Here is an 8,486-nt window from a genome sequence, read left to right as displayed (position 1 = left end):
AACCTCCTCTTCTCTTCATCAGTGAAGGTGAGCTAGAGGTCCCATGTGTTCAACATCAGTGAAGGATTTGGGTCCACTTTCTATCCACTGCCTCATATTTTGTGGTGAATGTGAATAATTTTATACATTGTTGCACTTGTTTACCATTTTGGCCAGGACATCCTTGTAAAAGAGATTTTCTAATCTTAATCATTTTTTTCCCTGGTTAAATAAAGATTCACCATACTCAACATTTGCAGTTTGCATTTCTACTCACCTGGATGCTGTCATTCCCTGGAAAAGCCTGTTTGCTAGTTGTAATCACGGGGTCATAACTCCTTATCTGCAGGCCTTCCTGCCACTGCTATCCCGGATCGCTGGATCATTTCAGGCTGGACTCACAGCTCACACTCTTTTATTCTGGATGCTCACCCAGCCAAATACAGCTACCTTCCTAGATGCTTTCCACCTGCCTGCAAAGTAAGGCATATAAGATCTGACTGCATTATTACCTCTTGTCCCCAGTTTCCATGGTCCCTTCTAATTCTTCTCGCCCTCTGTTTCAGAGACCCATGCTTGAGTTTCTGCGCACCACGCTCATTCCCTTTGTTACTAGTTTTGCGCTCGAGTATTCCACGCACATTTCCCCTCATGTACTGTTTCCACCTGTGTGTTTCGTAATAAAAACCTGTGTAACTTGAGTTTGTACTGGCCTCTGGGCCCACCTTTGACAGATTTCAGATCAGCGTAAACTCTTTCAGATGCTAAGCTAGACGCATATTCTGTATTATTGTAGGGTCTTTACCTTACAAAATAAAGCACCTGTTGTTGTGATTTCCTGCTATATAAATAAAAATAACCTTACACTCACCTGACCTTTCCTCTGTTACCACTGAGAATCATGACCTTCACCAAATATTGTTGGGGGCCATAGATCTTCTCCCAGGAGCCACCAGCCAGCTGTACAACATCTCCCGTCTAGAATGAGAAATTATGGAGACATACATCTGGGAGTTCCTGGCAGCCTGAATCAGTCATCCCTTTTCTGCCCCAGTGGGTCCATATTTCCAGCAGTGTTTCCAGCCCTTGTGAATGATGTGCTCAGAGATTTCCCAAATTTGTTTGTTCATCTACCTTGATGCCATTTTGATTTTTTCTAAGAACCCAAAGGAGCATCGCTGTTGTGTCTGCTAGATCCGTCAAAGACTCCTTGAGAATGAGTTATATGTTGAAAGGTTGAAAAAAAATGTACATTTCATAGGCGTTTCATGCAGTCTGACCCCAAACTACAGTTCATTGATGTCCATACTTCAGACTCTGGTGCAGGTGCAGTCCTGTCTCATTACTCTCAGATTATTTCCATATTGCTCATTACTGTTCCCACTGTATTGTAACCTCTAACTCTTTGCCTCTAACACTTTGATAGTAGCTGTCTCCTCTTGATGTTATTGTATTGAGCTCCTAGCTGCTTCTTGGTCGGTATGGATGTTGGGTTTCTCCTCATCCATAGTTGCCATTTGCATTGCTTATGACCTCACTGGGTTGGCTTCTATTTTATTGTCCTTGAGATCAGCAACTCTGAGCTTTGTCTTCCAGAACAGCTTATTAAAGTAAGTTCAATCAACTATAAGTATGTTCACCCTCAGTTAAGTGTGCGATACTATGATTCACCATGGCTGTCTATTTTAATCCACTGGACAGATGAATATGAACAACACTGACTAGGATATTAAAACAGAAGTGACTAAAAGAGTGATGTCAATTGTGCCTCATGCCAGAGGATTATCACTGGCATTTCCCACAGTGATAGATGGGGCTGGAGAACCGGCCTTTCACCAGGTTGCTCTTTGATGCAGCCATGTGGACCCGAACCCATACAAGAGGGGAAGTTCACATCGTTGACATAGCTCCCTGCAGAAACCACAAAGTGAGTCCAAAGCCAGCAGCTCATCAGCTTGGCCATGACCTTGGCCAGGGGTACCTGTCAGAGCATCCAAAGGAGGTAGCAGGCAGCTGCCACCCCCAGCTGTGAGCCGGCCCATTCCAGCTTTGTGGAGGAGGCTCTGGGGTGCCATGGTGGTAAAGAGCCTCCTCTGGGGACAGATTGTGCGAGGTTTAATAACCTGTTGGGGCACTGTGTGCGGATGCGTTCACAACTGATAATGGCATGTAGTGTCTGTGCTGCACACAGTGGGGAGGCGAGGTCATCCGATGATGACTCTGAGGAGGAGGAGACTGCAGGACCTTCTTGTGAGGGTCAGCCACTAGAGCAGTTTTGGGATGGCACCCTATACTCAACCTTTGACCAAATGAAAAAAACTGATGGTCACATGATGTGCCCTGATACAACACTGACCTACCTATATTTTGTATTGATTAGCAATGGACAGTATCAGTTTGGAATAATAATAATAAATAATAAACTTTATTTATAAAGCACACTTAAAAACCAAGGGTATGCCAAGGTGCTTAACAAGTAAAATAGAGTATAGGAGGAGGATAATAGAAATAGGACCAAAGCAAGTACTAAATATGCAAGCAGATAACTGTCACTAATACATAGGAAAGCAACAGGTACAGAGCAAACAAGAATTTAAATGAGCATAAAAGTGCATGATATAAAATCATAAAAGAAATATTAACTAGAGGGAAAGGCAAGATTGAATAAGTGGGTTTTTAATCGTGATTTGAACAGTGCAATGGAATCAGATGCGTGGAGGTCGAGAGGAAGGGTGTTCCACAGTACCGGGGCAGCCAGAGCAAACGCACGGTCACCCCGAGACTTCAGTCGAGATCTGGGTTGGGTCAGAAGTAGTTGAGTGGCAGATCTGAGTGTTCTAGCAGGAGTATGTGGTTTGAGAAGTTCACTAAGATAACTTGGCGCTAATTTATTAATAGTTTTGAAAGTAAGAAGTAATATTTTAAATTGAATACGGTACTTTATGGGCAGCCAATGCAGGCTAGCTAGGACAGGGGTAATATGGCAACATTTCCTGGTACCAGTTAAAAGGCGGGCTGCTGCATTTTGGACTGTTTGCAGTCTAAGAAGAAGAGAAGAAGGACGACCATAGTACAAGGAGTTACAATAATCCAACCTGGAGGTCACAAAAGCGTGAATAAGCTTCTCCAGGTCCTCATGCGGAATATAATGCCTAGCCTTAGAGATAAGGCGCAGTTGGTGGAAGCTAGATCTCACTACAGCAGACACTTGCTTATCAAGTTTGAGCGAGCTATCCAGCAGTACACCCAAGTTACTGACATAGTCACAAGAAAAACTAGCAAAGGAACCCAGGGCAGCACAGAGTTGGGCACGAGGGATTTTACTGTTGAACACCACAATCTCAGTCTTCTTATCATTTAAAACGAGGGAATTACTCAGGAACCATTCTTTGACCTCCCGCATGCATTCTTGAAAGTAGTGCAGGGACACAGCAAGGTCGTCAGTAAGTTCAAAATAGATCTGTATGTCATCGGCATAACAGTGGAAGGCGATATTGTATTTTTCAAAGATTGCACCTAGAGGGAGCAAATACAATGAGAAGAGAATAGGGCCTAAAACTGATCCTTGAGGCACACCACAACAGACCGGAGCGGAGGAAGAGGAGAAGGTGCCTAAGTGAACTGATAAGGATCTATCAGCGAAGTATGATTTAAACCAGTCGAGGGCAGTGCCTCTAATACCCACAGTGTGCTCAAGTCTTAGTAATAAAATGTTATGGTCTACCATATCAAAGGCCGAAGAGAGGTCCAGTAAAACTAGGACCATAGAGCGTCCAGTATCAGTGATTACAAGAATATCATTAAGAACTCTAACCAATGCTGTTTCAGTGCTATGCAATGGCTTAAAGGCAGATTGAAATTTCTCAGCAATATTGTTCGTGTCCAAGTATGCCTGGAGCTGGGAGAGAACTAGTCTCTCCAGGATCTTGGACAAGAACGAAAGCTTAGAGATCGGTCTATAGTTTGAAAGGTCATAACAGTCAGAATTTCTTTTTTTAAGAATCGGGTGGACTACAGCATGCTTAAAGGACAAAGGAACACAGCCTGAGAGCAAGGAAAAGTTCATAAGAAATAGGATACTAGGTCCGATTACATCAAAACAGTCCTTAGCTAAACAAGATGGAAGAATGTCAAGCACAGTATTGGTGTTATTCATTTGAGCAACTAGCCGCTTAAGAGTCAAAAGTGACACAGGCTCAAACTGGTGGAAAGTTGAAATGCACTCAGGAATGGGGAGAGGATATAAAGCAGGGGGAAGGGAGGACTTAAGAGATGAGACCTTTTTTAAAAAGTGAGTTTGAAATCGCTCACAAAGACCCTGAGAATGAATTAAAGGCATGTCCGGAGAAGGGTTAACCACAGAGTTAAAAATTTTAAATAAGGTACGGGGGTTATGGTCATTGTCCAGGATGATTTTGGACAAGAAGGACGCTTTGGCCGTTTTAGCAGCACTTTGGAATTTTAAGCGGCTAGTCCGTAGCATGTCATGGGAAACCTGAAGTTTATCTTTTTTCCACCTTCTCTCAGCGCGCCGACACACGCGACGTAAGGCGCGCGTAGTGTCATTAAGCCAACACTGAGAGTAGGTTCTAGGGTGCTTCATCTTAATGGGGGCAACAGTATCAAGGATTGAAGAAATCAGCGATAGGAAGGAATTAGCACAGTCATCAACCGAGTGAAAAGAACAACAGTCGAGAGTGACAGATGCAGAATCCAAGAAAGACATAGAGAAGTTTGACATCGCTTCAGCATTAATTACACGTAGCGGGCGAAGGGGAGCCGCAGGATGTAGTTCATTAGTGCATAAGCCAGTATCAAATATAACTGGGAAATGATCCGAGATCCCAGCGTCACTTATATCCTTGATACAAATGTCCAGACCATATGAGAAAACCAAGTCCAAAGTATGTCCTTTAACATGCGTTGGGTCATTAACCCACTGAGCCAGGTTAAAAGAGTCCGTTAAGGCAAGGAAGTCTTTAGCAAATGAGTCATCCTTACAGCAAGTGTGTATGTTAAAATCACCGACAATGAGAACACAACCATACTTAAAAAGAACGGAGCCTAGGAGATCAGCAAAGTCCGTGATAAAATATTTGCTATATTTAGGCGGTTGATAAACCACCACGCAGAGTGTGGTCGTGGATGCAGTCATCTCCAATAATTGGACTTCAAAGCTAGAGTAGGTAGGTGAGGGTAGTTGGAAAACACCCAGTTGTTGGTGGCTCATTACCACCCGATGGCTGGCCATATGGGGTATAGTGAAACTGTGGAGTGAATAGTGGCCTAACTTTATTGGCTGGGCATCCATGTGGATGTGCAGCATTGATCCTGCCAGAGCTGTCAGCTGGTTAATCGGTGAGCCATTCCTAAAGCACCTTTGAGCTCACTACCAATAATGTAGGTTAATCTAAAAACAGAATGCTAATATGTACTAAATGCAATACTACAGATAGCTCAACTTCATTTACACCTGGTTAATAATAACATCTATGAGAGATTTTAATCTGGTTTTCGCTCATGTCACAGTACCGAAACTGCTCTACTTAAAGTCACTAACGATCTCTTAATCGGAGCTGACTCTGGTCTTCTCACCATTCTCGTCCTTTTAGATCTGAGCTCTGCCTTTGACACCATTTCTCACTCTGTCCTTCTAAGCAGACTTTCTTCTCTCGGCATCTCTGACACACCCCTCGCCTGGTTTCAATCATATCTCCTCGACCGTTCCCAGTTTATTCAACTAAGATCATTCCGCTCTCGCCTATTCCCCGTCACCTCTGGTGTACCCCAAGGCTCAGTTTTAGGCCCTCTTCTCTTTATAATATACATCCTCCCTCTAGGTACCATCTTCCGCAAATTTGATCTTCAGTTTCACTGTTTTGCTGATGACACCCAGTTATATCTCTCTTGCAAACCTGATTCCTCCCTCCCACCTTCTTCCCTTACAGAATGTCTATCCGAGTTAAAATCCTGGTTTACCTCTAATTTTCTAAAGCTCAATGAGGATAAAACTGAGATCCTCCTTATTGGCACCAAATCCAACCTTTTGAAGGCACACCATTTCTCACTTACCATCGATAACTCCACAGTTTTCCCTTCTCCTCAGGTTAAGAGCCTTGGTGTCATCCTAGACAGTACACTTTCTTATAAATCACACATCAATAACCTCACCCGTTCTGCCTACTTCCATCTACGTAACATTAACAGATTGCTTCCTTCTCTTTCCACCCAGTCTACGTCCATTCTTGTACATAGTCTTGTTACCTCCCGTATTGACTACTGCAATTCTCTTCTGCATGGTCTCCCCCAAAAATCCCTCCATAAGCTTCAACTGGTTCAGAACTCTGCTGCTCGCATTATCACCAGAACCCCCTCCTACCAGCACATCACCCCTGTTCTTCAGGAACTTCACTGGCTCCCTGTGAAATTCCGGATAATTTTCAAACTTCTTCTGCTCACCTTCAAGGCCATTCATAACCTCGCTCCTTCTTACCTTTCTGACCTGTTAACCACCACTTGTTCTGCCCGTTCACTTTGTTCTTCTTCTTCTGTCCAGCTTACTGTACCTTCCTTCCGCCTCACCACCATGAGAAGCAGAGCTTTCAGCTGCTCTGCTCCCAGGCTGTGGAACTCTCTGCCCCCTGAAATAAGAAATATTGGTTCTCTCCCCCAGTTTAAATCCCAACTCAAAACTCATCTGTTCAAATCTGCATATTCACTGTGAATCCACTGTTTGTTCATTTTATCTTGTGCTTTATTTTATTGTTCTTATTCTGCCATTGTTTTTACTAAGTGTTTTATCCTATTGTAAAGTGTCCTTGGGTGACTTGAAAGGCGCTCATAAATAAAATTTATTATTATTATTATTATTAGATACATAATTCCTTCTGAGGGGATACCCATAAGATTGGACACACTGTAACCCAATACATGTCAGAACAGTCCAGACAAAAGCAGGTAAATTAACCACAGCACTGTAATAGCCTACATCAGATGCCAACTGTTCCTTTAGAGGAGGTTGGCATTAAATATCAGATTTAGGCTTATTTTTAAGCGGGCCTTTTGTTCCCACCATTTTTATACAGTAATTCTTTCTTTTTTCTTTTTCTTTTTCTTCTTTTGCAATGCCTACACTTCCATACATTTAAAAAAAAATCTGTCAAGAAAAGAAGCAATGCAAACAGCATACCTGTTCCTGTAGGAAAAATTTGATCCTCGGAGCATGTGAAGTATCTCAGTATTTTTCAAGCACGCTGAATACCACACTGGAAAAACCCTGTCGAGGGATTTAGTGTAGTCAGGAAAGTTTGGCCACTCCGCAAACCAGTATATCAGTATACTGGGATGAAGGAGAGTAGTTCAAGAAGCTTTTGGCTCGTGTTTACCACCAGATATTAGTTTTGCCTGAATATACTGAATTTAATTGAGGCCATAAATAATCCCCTTCGGGTTGTGTCCTGAAGGAAATCCGGTAATTAAACTCTGCCAAATCAAACATGCAGCGCTTCATCCTGTGGTGATCACTTGTGATCTCTGTTTTCTACTGCTTAGCCAATTCAGGCTTTCCAGGTATCTGGTATCTGGGAGCCTATCCCAGATACCAAAGGGCAAGAGGTGGGGTACACACTGGACAGGTCACCAGTCTGTCACTGGGCTAACATAGAGACTGACAGTCATACACACCTACATCCAATTTAGCATAACCAGTAAATGCAGTTAGTGAGGTTAGGCTGGGTGATTCTAATTGGATGGGAGCATATGCTGTTCTAAAACCTGTATATACCTTTCAGCAGTGATAGCGCCTTTCCAGATGTGCAAGCTGCCAATTCCTGAGGCACTGATGAATATTTTTCCAGAGTCTCAGAATCTTTTGATAATATCATATAGATGATGACATATTCAGTCTTCAGATTGCTAATTTGCAGATTAGTGAACCTCTGCCAATTATTAATCAAAGCATTTAATATGTTTTATATGTGCTATTGTGAATAAAATATGGATTAATGTATTTACTATTTTTATTTGTATTTGAAATTAGGATTGTAGCTGTATGACTCAATAAACTCAATAAAACGTAATGCAATCAAAAAGCAGTATTAAAGTACTAAATAATGATAAATAGCCCACTACAGAATAGTGACGTGTGGTAAATCGAATAATAGTGCTGATAGACATATAGACATACATATTAAGTGAGCAATCCAGCTCAACTTTTGGGTATTACATCGCAGGCGAGTTTATGACACTTTTCCATTGGCTCCATTTTTCAGACCAGGAGGCTACATTCATTCTTTCATACAGTCTATGGTTCATCAACTAAAACACCCCCTTTAAATTAAGTTTACAATTTAAGCTAATCTGCTGAACACAAATGTTGGTATTATCACAGAATGCATCTCTCTGTAAGAAACAATGTGCAATGTTTATTCGCCTCTGACATGATACAAAATGTTTAATATCATTATATTATGAAGTTTAAAATCATTTAATAAAATAATATAAGAAGG

The sequence above is a fragment of the Rhamphochromis longiceps genome, linkage group LG3 (assembly GCF_057381845.1).
Source record: "Rhamphochromis longiceps isolate RC_006_pf linkage group LG3, R_longiceps_female_GT1.1, whole genome shotgun sequence".
In the NCBI taxonomy this organism is placed as follows: Eukaryota; Metazoa; Chordata; class Actinopteri; order Cichliformes; family Cichlidae; genus Rhamphochromis; species Rhamphochromis longiceps.
The sequence above is the reverse complement of the archived record's forward strand: the minus strand, read 5'-3'. Positions refer to the sequence as shown.